This window comes from Galeopterus variegatus, unplaced genomic scaffold, assembly GCF_000696425.1.
Source record: "Galeopterus variegatus unplaced genomic scaffold, G_variegatus-3.0.2 Scaffold39, whole genome shotgun sequence".
Lineage (NCBI taxonomy): Eukaryota > Metazoa > Chordata > Mammalia > Dermoptera > Cynocephalidae > Galeopterus > Galeopterus variegatus.
The window spans coordinates 784,696-800,210 of record NW_007726150.1 but is presented as its reverse complement, the minus strand read 5'-3'; the positions used below and the strand labels follow the sequence as shown (position 1 = coordinate 800,210).

At 35.0% G+C, this 15,515-nt stretch overlaps 1 protein-coding gene across 5 annotated transcripts in view; it reads right to left on the bottom strand.

Moving 5' to 3' along the window:
* Positions 1 to 15,515, bottom strand: part of EPHA5 (EPH receptor A5) — a 340,114-nt gene that overhangs the window by 322,484 nt on the left and 2,115 nt on the right. The gene's annotated exons all lie outside the window — the stretch shown is intronic.

The window sequence follows — 15,515 nt, the reverse complement described above, 5'->3', positions numbered from 1 at the left end:
ATTTCATTTTTTTATTGAAACATAATTGATCATACATATTTGTGGGGTACAGAATTGAATATCAATACATTTGTACAAAAATGTGGTGATCAAATCAGGATAATTACATCTTTACAAAAAGTCATCAATCTTTGTGACCCCTAACTAACTTCTCACCAATCCTCCTTCCCCTTTGCCCCTCTAATAACCACAGTTCTGTTCTCTTTTTTCTTTTTGAAAGGTCAGTGCATTATTGTGATTGTTTCTTTCTTTCTTTCTTACTTTATTTTTCTTTTCTTTATTTTAACTCCAACTTATGAGTGAGGACATGCAATATTTCTCTTTCTGTGCCTGGCTTATTTCATTTAATATAATTTTCTCTCAGTTCATCCATACTCAATGGAACACTACTGTGCCATAAAAAAGAATGAAATTCTGCCATTCAAACATTTAAAAAAAAAATCTACTCTATTTTTTTAAGCCACTGTTGTATTGGTAACCTAAATAATGCTATGCAATACAGACAATATATAAACAAATGAGAAAAAGTGCAACTTACTTCCCTAACTTTTGTTCAAGTTCTAAGGAATATATAAAACCTACAACAAGGGTTTGTTCATTCAACAAATATTTATTAAGTATCTACTTAAGTGTCAAAAATTGTTCTAAGTTCTGGAGATACATCAGTGAATAAGAAGTATCTTGCTGTTTGCTCCACCTTCCAAAGTAGAAACTTGTTTGAATTTATATTACCTGTCAAATACTTCATCTATACCCCCTGTCTTAGGGTATAATTATCTGAGTTAACATTTGGCACTTGGGGATATATGTATATATATGTATACTCATTCAAAATGAGTTTAATATTATTTGGGAAAGTAAAGGAGAAATATTAACCAAAGCATACATCTTGAGGACCCATTTTGAAATAAATGGCTATATCAATGATTATACATCAAACCAGACTTATAATTGTTTTCTTTTTGCACTTTGGTATTTGCTTTTACAACTCTCTAACACCTTGTATTTTCTTATTGTACATAGTGTTATCTGATAATCATCTACATCACCTTTAGCCTTAAAACATTATCCTACTACCCTTTCCTGAGATTAATAATAGAAGACATTTATATAGAAGTATCTGAATGTCAGTCATGCATGAGTATAAATATTTTATCTATATACACACACCCATTTGGTGTTTTATTAAAATGTGATTTTTCTATCACCCACATTGATATCACTTGCAATATTTTTTTTTTAATTGGCTTCTTCAAAAATTTACAAAATCAAGACATTAGGGGAAGCCTGGTATACTGCATTTTAGAAAGCCCCCCCCCCCAAGTGCTTCTCATACTCACAGTTAGACAACATTAGAACTGGGCTAAGCCCTGGTTCAAGGAAGTGAATCTACATTTCACACAGCAGGTAGGTTGCTGTGGCAATGTCAAACTGCAACAAGAGTCTCTAAAAGCTAACTCTCCATTTTTATATTGATATCATCATAGACTGGCACCAGTCCCAGTGCCGCCTCTGTTCCAAGCAAGGGTTGTTTAACAAGGACAAAAAATCAGAATTATCTATGGATGTTCTAAAAATACAGATTGCCAGGTTCTAAAAGTATAGATGTCCACAGAACTTGCTTTAACAAATTTTGATTCAGAGAGCTTAGTTATGTCCAGACTTGGTATATTTAATAATGTTCTGACGTTGGCTTTGATTACTGCCTCTGGGTTAGGAACCATTGGTTTAAAACAAACTTTACCACATGTTATAATTTGTCTTTAGCTAGATTTTTAGAAAGCTCCCAGTCAGGATTATATCACACTGGTGTTCTATACAATACTCCTATATATGTGTGTGTGTGTGTGTGTGTGTGTGTATTTTTTTTTTTTTTGGAATGGTAAGGGGATTGCAACCCTCTGCACGGTGTGGTCCACACCACGCTCAGCCAGTGAGCCACCAGCCATCCCTATATAGGATCTGAACCTGCGGCCTCAGCGCTATCAGCACCAGACTCATCTGATTGAGCCACAGGGCCTGCCCTACTCCTTTTATATTTTAACACAGTGGTTCTCAAAATGGGCCCATATTGGCCCCAGAGGTCCCAAAGAAATGTCTCAGACACACAAAGCAGATGAAGGGAAGGAGGAGGGAAAAACTTATTGAGGAAATCCAATGATTCTATTGTTATCTGTTTTATGTATTGGGCTTCTACAGTGATTTCTTTTGTATGAGAGTTTCTGCTGCTAAAAACAAAACAAAACAAAACAAAAAAGCTCTGCTAATGTTATGTCCTTGGCTTTCCACAATAACTTATATAAGAACCTAGATGAAAATCAGTTCTGCAAATTTTGAAAATTAAGAATATTGTTCACGGCATCGTTCAATACCCAAACAAAAACACACCTGCAACCAGCTTCTCTCAAACCCCATAGTCAGAAAAAAAAATGTCTGTTCCATATAGAACTGACAGGTTTTCTACAAGGAAATGAGAACTATGTAACTGAAAGCTTATAATTAAGTTTTTAATTCAATTGCTTTAGCACTGATAATAATGAAATTTTCTTGATATGTTTTCCATGTTTCCTTATACATATATTTCTATTACACTTATGTTACTTGATTTTCTTATGAAGCATATGATTTTAAAAAATCTTGATTCTTTTCTTAAAATATGGTGTGCATAAATAAAATGCAAATAATAATACTACGCAGTCAAAAAATGTAATCTCTAGCACAGTGGGTGCAACTGAGAACTCCAGCATCATACACTACTGATTTTTATCCTGTCAATTTACATGTTGTGTGACCTAGTGCAAATAAGTGAACTTTTCCCAAACTCAATTTCCCTCCATAAACTGGAATAACGATATCAATCTCACAGGGTTGTTATAAGAATTAAAGGAAATTATGTGGTAATAATCTGCATAGCAGTTATTTTTACTTCCCATCTAGAGAAAGATTCAGTTCAAAGAATTCTTATAGCTTAGTAGAATGCAATATTAAACCTCTATATTTTTGATATATTTGTTATTATTTTAAATGAAAAGACGTTATTTTTTCTGTTTAATTAAATACATTAACTAGATACTAATCAAACTATACTTAAAGAGCTATTTATCATGTATTTTAAACTTTCTCCTCATTAATCTGTTTTAAGTCTATTCTATTCACATTGTTGATGACATCCATTTTCCTGCTATTTTCCCTGCAATATTAAGAATTCCTACCAAGTTGTAAATCTAAAGTGCTTCATAACGTAAGTGACAGTCAAAATAATCCAGAATATCTAGTACAAATAAAAGAGTAAATCCATCCACTCCCAAGAAATTTAAACATTAAAAAACAGAAGTTTTATATTAATTGTTTCTCTGGAGGTAAAATTAAGTCATGCTTAAAGCAGAAAAATTTTATGTTGGCTGATAGTGGCTCAAGTTATATGAATTCTGGGAATTTGTCAAAAGAAAGTGGGGGAAAACAAGCAGTAGCTGATTAAATTACAAAGAGATAGTGACTACAGGATATCTACTAATTATTTTCTAGAAGTTTGCTAATCTCAGTAGAACTTTCTTCTCACTGATACTTTTGGAAGTCCAAAATATTTTACTGACAAATCTCTTGGTATTAATGTGCTTTGGTTGGCAAATCATACAATCTTTTAGTTGGCGGCTTCTCAGTTTAGAAGAGACTCTACAATACCAGAGATTCTAAAATCTATTCGTTAGAGATTTAGGAAAAGAGCCATATTGCCTCCACAGCAATAAAGTAATGAGGTGAGACTGAGTGTGGTTAAAAACAGTGACTTTAAGGAAACAAAGAAGTTACTTAATAACATTCATTCATTAAGCATAAATTTACAGAGAGTAACATATTTCAGTGATGTTCCATATGGAGTATCAAGCATTGGAGCTGGCTCTCAATGAGTTTACAGACAGACAAAGCCTTCTTCATACTGATGCATGTGGTAAATGCAAAAAGAAAGAAAGGAGAGAGAGAAGAGAGAGAGAGAGAGAGAGAGAGAGAGAGAGAGAGAGAGAGAGATTGAGATTCTACAGCCAGTTTTCTTGGAATTAACTTGATTTGGTTGGCAATCATGCTATCTCTCAAGAGAACTTTTGCTCTGGTGAACCTTTACTTTTTATAGGGCTTTCTATTCTGATGAAAGATCAGAAAGGTACAGAAAAGTAAAAACACAATTCTATCTTAGTGTGTGATGGAGTTTGGATGTATTGTCCTCCCAGAACTCATATGGAAATTTGATCCCCAGTGTGGCAGTTTGAAACAGGGTGCAGATCCCTCATGAATGAATTAATGCTCTCCCTAGTTCAGGGGAAAAATGAGTTCTCGCTCTATTAGTTCTGGCGAGAGCTGGTTGCTTAAAAGACCCTGGCATCTCCTCTCTCTCTCTTGCTTCCTCTTGCCCTGTGATCTGCTTGTACCCACCAGCTGCCTGCTACTTTCTGCCATGAGTAGAAGCAGCCTGAGGCCCATGCCAGATGCAGCTGTCCCAGAATCGCAGGCCAAATAAACCCATTTTTTATAAATTACCCAGTCTCAGGTATTCTGTTATAGGAACGCAAAAGGAACTAATACAGTGTAATAGGCTACACCTGAATACAGACAGACATGCAATCTTGGGGAAATGGGTCTGTACAAACCTAGGTGTAAAGATGAAATTATCCAGGTGAAGGAAGACAGTGAGTGTTTCTGACTGAGTTCACAGACTCCAGTGGCACTGAGAGCAGTTCACTACCACAGGAGAACTGGAGTACAGGGACAAAGAGCTGGCAGGAGAGAAGGGCTAGAGCAAATAACTGAAAACTTTGTACACTGGCTCAAGGAGTTTAGCTTTTGTCTTAAGAGCACTGGAAGGCCTTTGAAGGGTTTTACCCAGGGAGTAAATAAGGGCTGCTTGAGCTATTGAACTGAACTCAAGTGCTTTTCTGGTATTTCCATTTACAGTAAATATTAGATAGTACTCACTGACAAATGTAGAAAATTAGACCTTGCTAAATGTCAGAGTGCCAATCCACACTATTTGTAGCAGAAATCATACCCAACGCTTTTATATCGCTTACTACATACCAAAACTTTTACAAAGCACTTTATTGACGGGAACACACTTAATCTTTACAACGCTAAACAGTATTATATTAATATTCCCACTTTACAGACAAGAAAAAATAAGTATGGAGAGGTTTTCTAGCTTTCCCAAGGTGATACAACTCTAAGTGGTTGATCTCCAGATCCTGTGCAACTGCCTCCAAAAGTGTTGCACTGATTCTGCAGTTAGAAGACTGGCTTATTCAGTTCTTTTTTGTAAAAAAAGATCAAATTTTCTTGTTTCATTTCCTTCATTTATAATAATGATTTTCTCTAATCTATCCTATAGGCTTTTTATGAAATTCACATGGAATAATGTACTTTCATAGTATAAACTACATAAAAGTAGTTTATAATGTACTTCCATACTATAAACTAGATAAAAGTAGATTATAAAACATTTAATGTAACCTATAAGTAAAAGGGAAAAAAATACCCAAGGGGTTGGCTTGGATAGGAGACGAATGTGAATACATTTTCCACAGAAACTGTTATTCCCCTCTCTTGTAATAAGAAGTAATGTTGCCTATAATAATGCAAGTAACCTGTCGTGAGTTAGGGCAAAGTCATATTTTCAAAACTCCCCTCTATTCCTAATAGAGCAAGAGGTAGTGATCAGCAATAGATAGCACTTTTTTGGAGGAGAGTTTCCCAGTGGGGTCGTGGAATGCAAAGCAAGATCTATCTAGAGTCTAGTCTGGGCAAGGGATTGAGAGCTTACTTTTTTACATACTAAAGTTACAGAAAAAAAAATGTAAAAGATAAAGAATACATGCTCCAAAATGGAAAGAAAGAAACATGTGGGATGAGATCTTGTTTTGTGCTGGGGGGTTCTGGACAATGAGGAAGAGAGATGTCAACACGTGGTAAATCAGTGTGAAAGAGCAGGATGATCAAGTGTTTAGTGAGAATGAACAATTGGAGCTCTGAGTAAGCATGACAGGAAATTCCTCCAGAATGCCACAAGAAATTTTGTATACTCTTTTTCTGTACCTCCCAGTGTCTTTGGAATAAGCCATTATTTGGATGGCAAAGGCAAGAGTGACTGGAGGTCTGGAGGACAATAATTTCCTCTTGCACAGAAGAGTTGGTAAAAGCATTGCTGCAGTCAGACTGCCTGGGTTTAATGCAGGCTCTGCCACTTTCACAGTTGTAAATCTGTGCAAATTATGTAACTATTCCCTACCTCACCCCATTCTCCTCCTGTGGAAAACAGAATGATGGTAATGATGAGAATAACAATAATAATAATAATAAGGCTTATTTCCCAGGTTTGTTTAGAGGAGCATAAATCAGTACACATATAAACCACTTAGAACAATGTCTGGCACACAGTGAGTCAATGATAAATGTTAGCTATGATTACTGTATACAGGTGTAAGCATGCACATGTAAGCATACATTCATGAGCAAGCAAACACACACATACATTTTACAAGCAGCTCTAAATACAGTACATTCCAAACTGCCTTATATCTGTTTATGTTCACCTATGTTAAAAAAAAACCTCCTAGAGTTATATTAAAACTTTTCTGAAAATATAAAAACCCAATTACATTTTCAAAGAATATTTTAAACTGCGTATAACTGAACAGATTAGAAAACTATGTTACAAACTAAAAGTAGAGGTGGTAATTTACATCTGTTTCAAGAAATTTCTAAGGATTTAATTCTCTCGACTATCTACTTTCAGCAGTATCTTTCAGATCATTTTAATGACTTTCTCTCCATGTGTACTTATTATGTATATTTATTATATATATATACAATAAATACATATAGACACACAATATATATACACACACGACGATATTTAAAAATGCATGGAAAAAATAGAATTAAAAATAGTGAGTCTTGCTAAGAACTTTCTGAAGTCCCCTCATATATACTTTTTAAGGTAAAACCAATAACGTACTATGCTGGAACTAAAAATCTAAAATACTTGAAGATATCTCTTGATATGTTTTGTGGCTAATAGAAAACATCTGTCCTCTGCCAGTCTGCCTGGGGGAAAATGACATAAAAGGTAAGATGCACAACCCATGATCTTTGTACCGATGATTTTCCCTTTATTTCTTAATGAAATCCCAATATTCCTTATTGAATAATGAGGAAAACCAATAGAAAATGAGGACAATGTCATGTGGTTGATTTTCATCTTGGATAGTTATGTGGAAAATTTGCGTATGTCATTCCTTTCATTGGAGTATTCTCCCAGTCCAGATTTTCTTTAATCATCCAATTCAAGGAAGATGATGACCTGTGATTGTGAAATCTCATCTCACATGGCCCATATGTAGTATTGGGGGAAAGATAGGGACTAAAATTTGTTGTATGTCCACTTTACTCTTGGAATTTACTGGGCATCATAAGTACATTATTATTTTATTTTCGAAGGAACACTATGAATATGCCTTTAATTCTCCAGTTTAACTATGTGGAATCTGAGGCAGATAGTTCAAGACCATATCAATAATAAGTGGTAGAGCTGGCTTTATGGTCTTTATATCTCTCCATTCTGAACTACCACACAGTAGTAAGAGGCACAACTACTATGAAGTTAATTAAAATTGTTACAGGACCTACAGTGACGTGACTTCAATGACTTTCATGCTCCTGAGCCTTTAGCAAAATGTTCACAAAATCTATGTTTCTGTTAACATAAGGTATTTTTGTATTCTTTTTCTTAAGGAAGTTCCCTCAAATAATACAGTATAAGTTTTTATCTTGATCCATACCCAGAAAACTGTAGAGTTAACATGATGGGCTAAGGAGAGTATTTAGACAATTACACTTGCATTTCCTCTGGAGCTCTGAAACTTATATTTATGTAGTATTCTACCAGTTAGAAAATTCTTTCCTTTCATTTGTTCTCCACAACAATTATGTGAAATAATTAGTACCATTATTATCATATCACAGATAAATAAACTGAAGTTAAAAAAAAAGTCCACAAAATTAAGAATTACTAAATGAGGGAAACTAGTAAAAATAAAAACAAAAACCTGTTTGTTTTTTTTAATTGTAAAACCAGTTTTTGTTTTTCTTGTGGACTTTAATTCCCCAGCACCTAATTTTTCTCCTACTTTTTTTCACAGGCTGAAATCAAAAACAGTAACTCCAAATCTGCATGATTAAAGTAGTTCTTTTGTTTTGTTCCTGTTGTTTCCTTTTCCCACCACCCCTCCCTTCAAGAGATCAAACAGGATGGTTTGAAACTAGACATGGTTAAAATCCTTCAGACATGGCAATTTTCAATTATTTCCTATCTGGGAAGGCGAGTTGTATCTCCTTTTAGGAGACTCATTACTGCATTACTACACTGCCTCCCTACACTCTTGAGTGAGAAGAGAGTCCATTGTCACCTCCCACAAGACTGGGCAGTCTGCCTCACCTTCCCTGCTAGTAGTACACAAGGCCAGGGCTTTGGGTGAAAGCTAGGACTTGGCTCACAGAGCGAGCTCCTGCTGTGGACTGCTGGGCTGAACTGGTGCCAGCCGGATCTGCCTGCTGAGTTTGTCTTTCCTTTGAAAAGACATTAACAAGCATCCTGGAATGGGAAGGTACAGCCAGTGCAAAGCAAACAAGTGAGCTATCTTATAAGAAAGGCAAAACTGACTGAGACGTCTTAAACGCTTGTATGTCTGATTTATGAATTCAGCTAAAAAAAGTATGACTGGGTTTGACATGATCTGTTCTTTACCTTTAGGAACTGGGTCCCGTTATAAGAAGACGATACTGTCTTCTTAACACCAGATTTGAAATCATGACTTCCTTAGGGGTGTTAGAACATCACAGGCTTGGGCTTTTACCCTATTAACTTGTTCTGACTTTGTGGGGGAGGAAGGTGGGAGGGAGAGAGAAGGAGGGAGAAAGGGAGAGACTTCACAGATGAAAATAAAAGTGTGAAATTACTATGAGAAAAAAGACACTACCCATCTCTGAGTAAAAGAACAGACTGTATTTTCTCTAAATCTTCCAATACTTAGCCTGAAACATGTTTCCAAGTAGGAACATTTTCTCAAAAAGCATATGCAAAATATTTCAACCCTCAGGTTTTGGCTCTTTGATTTTTTTTTTTTTTTAACCAGAATCATTTACTTCATAGAGTTGTAGGCCCAGTTTATTTAGAACTGAAGACAAGCTTGATGGGTGGAGAAGATGGCCTGGGCAATAGTCCAGCAACTAAAACATAATTAGAATTATCACAGACACTTTAATCCCAATTATTTAATCTGCGGGGTGTCTAATGCCACAAGTGTTTGGCATGATTCAACAAAACAGTAAATCTTACTGAGAAATAGAAAGAAAAAAAAAAACAACAACAACTAAATGTGTAAAACAAAATGAACTAAAGAGCTATTTTTCTCATTAGGCTGGGGTTTATATCTTCAGAGTCATAGTAAAACAAATATAAATTTAGAATATGTTTGTGTAGATTTTTGTAGGTATAGTATTTTTAAAGATACAGTTAAAAAAAAAACATAGAATCAGTTTATTAATATTGAGTTTGTGGTGATTACCTAGACATCCCTCTCCACCCTTTCTTCCAGCCTTGTCACGACCTTTACACACACACTCTAAACACATTCATGGGCACACACACCAACATCCCAGCCAAGTTACTGTACTCTGCTTAACAAAAGCACAATTATTAAAGTCATGAATACAAAGTCACTGGGAGCTACAGAGGAAAGAAGGCATGAGCTAGGTTTTGCTTTTGCTCAACTAAGATTTGCGTGTCTTTAAGTCGAACCATCATAAATCCAGGAACATCTGTAATTTGAATGATATTAATAAAGTAACACATAAGTTGATCACTCTCATCTAAAGTTACTGGACTCCATAGGATCAGAAGAGCTACCAGCTACCAGAAAGTTTAATTATGAACAGAACCTACTAGGTTCACTTGAACTGTCATAAAATTAAATGGCACTGTAAAGGCAAAACTTACACAATTTTTTAGAGGATTTTTGGACAATTTGGGGGCAATTTTTAAATAGCAGAAATGACTCTTTATTGTTTCCTTAAATTGATAAAAACAAAAATTATTCAAAAAGTCATACTAACATCAAATGGCAGTTAAGAAATGTCATCATACTAAGCCACAGAGTTTTTAAATACTCCAAGCGGGGCACCTACTATACTACAGTTTTATTTTATGGCTTTGTAATACCTGGGATTTTCATTAGGGATGCTAGATGAAAATTTTGAGCTTTTAGGAAAAAAAAAAAGAAAAGAAAAAAGAGTAAGACCATAAATTACCACACATTTTATCAGGCACAATTCAGCTTCTGAAGTATTTTACAGTGCTTTTTCTTCGTATTTATTTATTTTTCTTTGCACTAATAGATTAGATCAGGTAAGAATTTTTAAGATGGTAAGAAAAGAAGTTAAGTGGGAATTTAAAATTCTCTATTTCCCATGAGATTCATTGAGTTGAATTATATTTTAAACCATTTGGTCAAATATTTTCCATTGTTATTATAATATGAATTTTTAATTAGAGCAGCATCTTTCATTTATGTAATAAGAATAATTGGAATAAATAAATATTCTGCACGTGAAATCTATAGTGTCAAAAGAAATAGGTAAATTCCAATCAAGTTTTAATACTCAAGAACACCGGTACCACTATCTATTTGTAATTTGATTTGAACTTTGCTATTTCTCAGTACAATTTACAATAGCATCAGTGATCCTAATACTTTTGTGAAAAGTTCTTCATTACAAGGACACTCTGCATATGTCAACAAAGGGATTATCAAAAATTAGTTGTTGTTTAAAGTTTATATTTAAAATTCTTATACTGCAACTCATTTTTGCCTTGTTCAAACACTTTAAAATGTATTTCATTAAGCCTGAATAAACAAATGTCTGGAAAGTCAGAAACTAAAAAGGGAAAAGTAAATATAAAATAAAGAGAGCCTCTCCTAAGTACTCATGATAATTTTTTTGGAAGTTTAAAACCAAATACATAAAAATGGGTTATTTTTATTTTGAAATAAGCATTTTCAATGGAACCAATAATTCAGACAAGATTTTCACAGTGAATAACTGTCAATCAGTTTTCCAATTGCTATATAGTGCTTTAAAAATTTTTAAGAATACATTGGTAAATCTCCTGTTATTTATCTGTCTCCTATATCTAATGCATCTCACTGAATAAACACATTTTGTTAACTGTTTTAAAGATGTGTATTATTAAATATTTTCTAGAAAATATAAACTATTTCAATCTGTGGTTACATAGCCTTTAGAATCCATTTTGTTTTTATTTACCTTTATATACACCCATAGAAACATATGTATACTAGTTAGACTGGAATAGAACATATAATAAATTTTTTAATGTGAATTAACTATTCCACTAGGTGTGTGTCTGTATACAATAGACTAGAATAACTCCTTTGAAGAAATCTCTACTTGTGCTTTGATTATACAAATTTTGATAAAATAACCAAATATGTATTTACCCAGTAGAGCATATCATAGGAGCCATTCTGTCCCTACTGAGATATACTCACCAGAGATATTAAAACAGCAAGAATCATTCTGAGTCTCTAAGGTAACAATTTATATTTTTAGCTTTCATACTGCTTTTATAATCACAATTCACTCTTTCTGAAAAGAAAAAGAAAAGGTAAATACTGCAATCAACTTTTAATGATTAATAAGCAAGGCTTGATAGTCAAACTTCAGTTAATTCTGATGCTTTATGAAAACCATTGTAAAACTATTCTGATTGCTAAAAATGCCATAACAATCTTCAAACAATTAAATACCTCTGCTTACTTAAACTATTCATCAATTAAGTAAAAATATATCTGCTAATTTAAATTGAAAAAATAATTTATAAGGAGTTATCAGTAGTACTTTTTACAGTAGTTATTTCTTCAAGATATGAACAGCATATTTTACTTTTTTAAAAAAGAACTTTAGATTTTACTCACAAAAGGAAAAATAGCTATAGTTAATATAATCATGTATATTATACTCTGTTTTTACAGTCAAAGGTAGAAAGGTTTCTTCCAAGTGAAAGAGAAATTAATTAGACATTCAAGCAAACATGAAAAAGCACTCCAAACAAAGGAGATTCAAGTGGTAGAGTCAATCACCAAAAGTGTAGTGGAAATAACTAAACCACAGTCATTTTCTCAACAGTAGTAATGTTTAATAAAATGTTTAATTAAATAGTTTAGGAATGTTTGTCTATAAATAGCTGCATGATTTCATTTTGATATTTTATGTCAAGATACAAAAACCACACATTCTAAATGGTCACATTTTGTAGGGCAGAATAATAATACAAATAATGGTAAATAAATTCATTTCTAAGTATCTAAAGTGAACCCTTTTCTCATAACAACTATATCCTATGTGGATTGGAATGAAGAATTAACAATATTCACAGGTACTAATATTACAAGAATATTTCCAATCAAGCAGAAATCTCCGCTGTAAGTGCAGAATTGCCCACCCTTTTCTCCATCTCATATGAGGACATGAAATCATCTTACCTGTCACCCTGCCACCCAAGAAGATCTTCATCAACCTCATAAAGAGCTTAAAATGTCAAGACACAGTCCCCCTCACCTCCACCCCTTTCCATGGTTTATTAAGCAAAAAGACAAAACTCTTCATGGTCCCTTCTGGTTCCAACAATCTATGATTCAAATAGGGCTAATGGCTCTCTTTTCATGCTCAGTAGTGTCCTGGTGAGGGAATGATTTTACTATCTTTTTCTGGGGGGTCCTTCAGATTTATCTAAAAGAAAATGAATTACAACAGGATGACAAGGCCAAAATAAAGCCATTTAGTTTAAAAAATCTATTATGTCCTCCAATCTGTTTTATGGGCATGGTCCTATTATAAACAATGCAAAATTCTAAAACAAACTTTTTTTCCTTTTCTCTCTTTTAAGTGAAAACATTTACAATTTTATGATAGTTTTTCAAGCAGTTTAGCTTTTTTTTCTCCCCTCATGGGTTTCTTTTCCCAGAAAACTTCCATACTGCTTTCTCAAACATGCAAAACATTCAGAGACAAGAAACTGGACTTTTCAAACACAAACTGCTGACAACTGTCAGAAGCACTTTACTGGGGCAGTACTGACTGTAGCTTCAATGAATTAAGCTTGATTCACTGCGGGTGAATCATTTTCAATGCAGAGCTGTTCAGCAGTAATTGGCCAAGAATCCCTGCTGCGAAAAGCACTTGTCAAATGATGCTTGTTTACAAATATATCTCCAGACAGCAAAAAGTGGCAGTTACCGAATAAGTTCAGGGCCACTTCCAAAATTCATAAAAGTGGGCATGTCTCTTCTACTTATTAAATTTATTAAAATTTTCACTTGTTACACTTGCTAATATTTGTCCTGCTTGATCAATCTGAGACAAATCTCTTGATAAATATGCCTCTGAATTATTTTATAATAGAAGAGTTTTGCATATCATACTGTAGAACAAAGATTCATTCCACATGTAGTTTATGCCTAATATAATAGGGCAATTAAAGATACATCTATCTTATAAATTGTATAGAATTTAGGCTAAAGAGTAAATTTTCCTCTTATTGTCTGTTATCCAATATATTCTAACATTCTAAATAAATAAATTTCATATCAATCCAAGATTCTAGATATATGTTTGGCTTCATTTCAATTCTGCTTATTGATGTCTATCAAAGTTAAATTCAAAAAATGACTAGAATACCAATTATGAAGGTAAACACATTTATTTCTATCTGCTTTGAAGCAGGTTTTCCCCCCCACATCATGGAAGCATTCATATAATACACATATATATACATGAAAGTTTGGGAAATCACTAACCATCTATAGATTAGAGAAAGCAAATTATATGAGAGGAAGTTATTAATGAATTTAGCATATATCTCGATTCCTTCTGCGACCCTGACCTTCCAAGTTCCCTCCAGAAACAAACAAAAACAAACTGAAAAACTCTCATCTGAATCCCTAAGTAACAAAAAATTTAAAAAAAAAACAATTAAAAGACAGCTGCTATAAATATTTTAATATATCTTGCTGCTCAATTTATAATAACACTAGCATGGAAAAACAAAAAGAATGTAAATTTCATAAAAGAACCAAAATAAAGATCTGGGATGATACTAACTGGAAAGATGGAAAACTGTGTTGGGTAGAGATGGGATGAATTAGATAAAGCTGTGGATATTAATAATATTTTATTTCTAACTATGTATAATAGTGACGTATCACAAAATGTGCCCCCAATAGGCATGCTTTTATTCTTGGTGTCTCTGGAGCACCGGATGATAAAGTACCACTCATTTTGGGTTAGACCCTCTCCAACCCGCATCTCACTGCAGCCCAAGTTTGTTGTGTGTTCTACTAGCCGGGGTAAGAAAATACAACCCCTAAGTGTCAAATCTGTAATGTCAGCCAGGCTACGTTCCACAGGATCGAGCTCCGCTTACTCCTTAGGAGACCCGTAGGATTCCCTCGCTTCTTTCATTTGCTTCTACTTCTTCCTACCCGCTACCCGCACCATCTTGGCCCTTGTTCCCTCACTGAGAATTCATTTCTTCCCATTCTCTAGCCAGGAGCGACTGACTCCCTTTCATCTCCAGGTTCTCCGTCCCCATCACACCTGGAGAAAAAAACTTGAAATATAACGGAAACAAGGAAGGATGAATGATTTTACTGTTAAACCTTTTTAAACCTAAACCAGGATGCCCCTTTCGCTTGAATAAGGCAGTTAAAAGGATTCTAACCTTGTTATAATCCTCAGGACTTCTAACAGAATGACTCTAACATGAGATGTTAATAGAAGGTCTACGACTCCAGAAAACACTTTTTCAACTTTACCGGGAAGGGAAATTGTAAATTGCTTGGCTTAAGCATGGAAGATTGCATGCATATGTATAGATAGGCAGATATAGATAGATACACATCCTTTAATCAGAGTTTAAAAAAATAAACTTAGGGGTTAAAGAGACAAAGTTCATGGGGTGAGGATGGGGGGATCTCGATCCGAGCTGCTCTGGCACGGTTCCTCGGGAGCTGGCAGCGCTGGGTACAAGCTCAGCGCCTTCTCCTACAGCCGAGACAGAACCCGTGCAAGTCACGAGGACACACACCACTTCGCTGCTGCAGCTTCATCTTTCAGGTCCAGCGTCCCCTGCCCCAGGAGTGGAAGGAATGTCTTGAAGGTTCTGCGCCACAAGGTTCGCATCCACAGCCCCGAACCGAAACCCCAGCCTTCTAGCCAAGGGCGTGGGGTTTCCACGTTTTCGTGGTGGAGCTGATGCTCCTAGTAGCCCTGACGTGGATCTGAAATGCTGCGCTGTCCCCCCCCCCCCCCCCCCCCCCCCCCCCCCCCCCCCCCCCCCCCCCCCCCCCCCCCCCCCCCCCCCCCCCCCCCCCCCCCCCCCCCCCCCCCCCCCC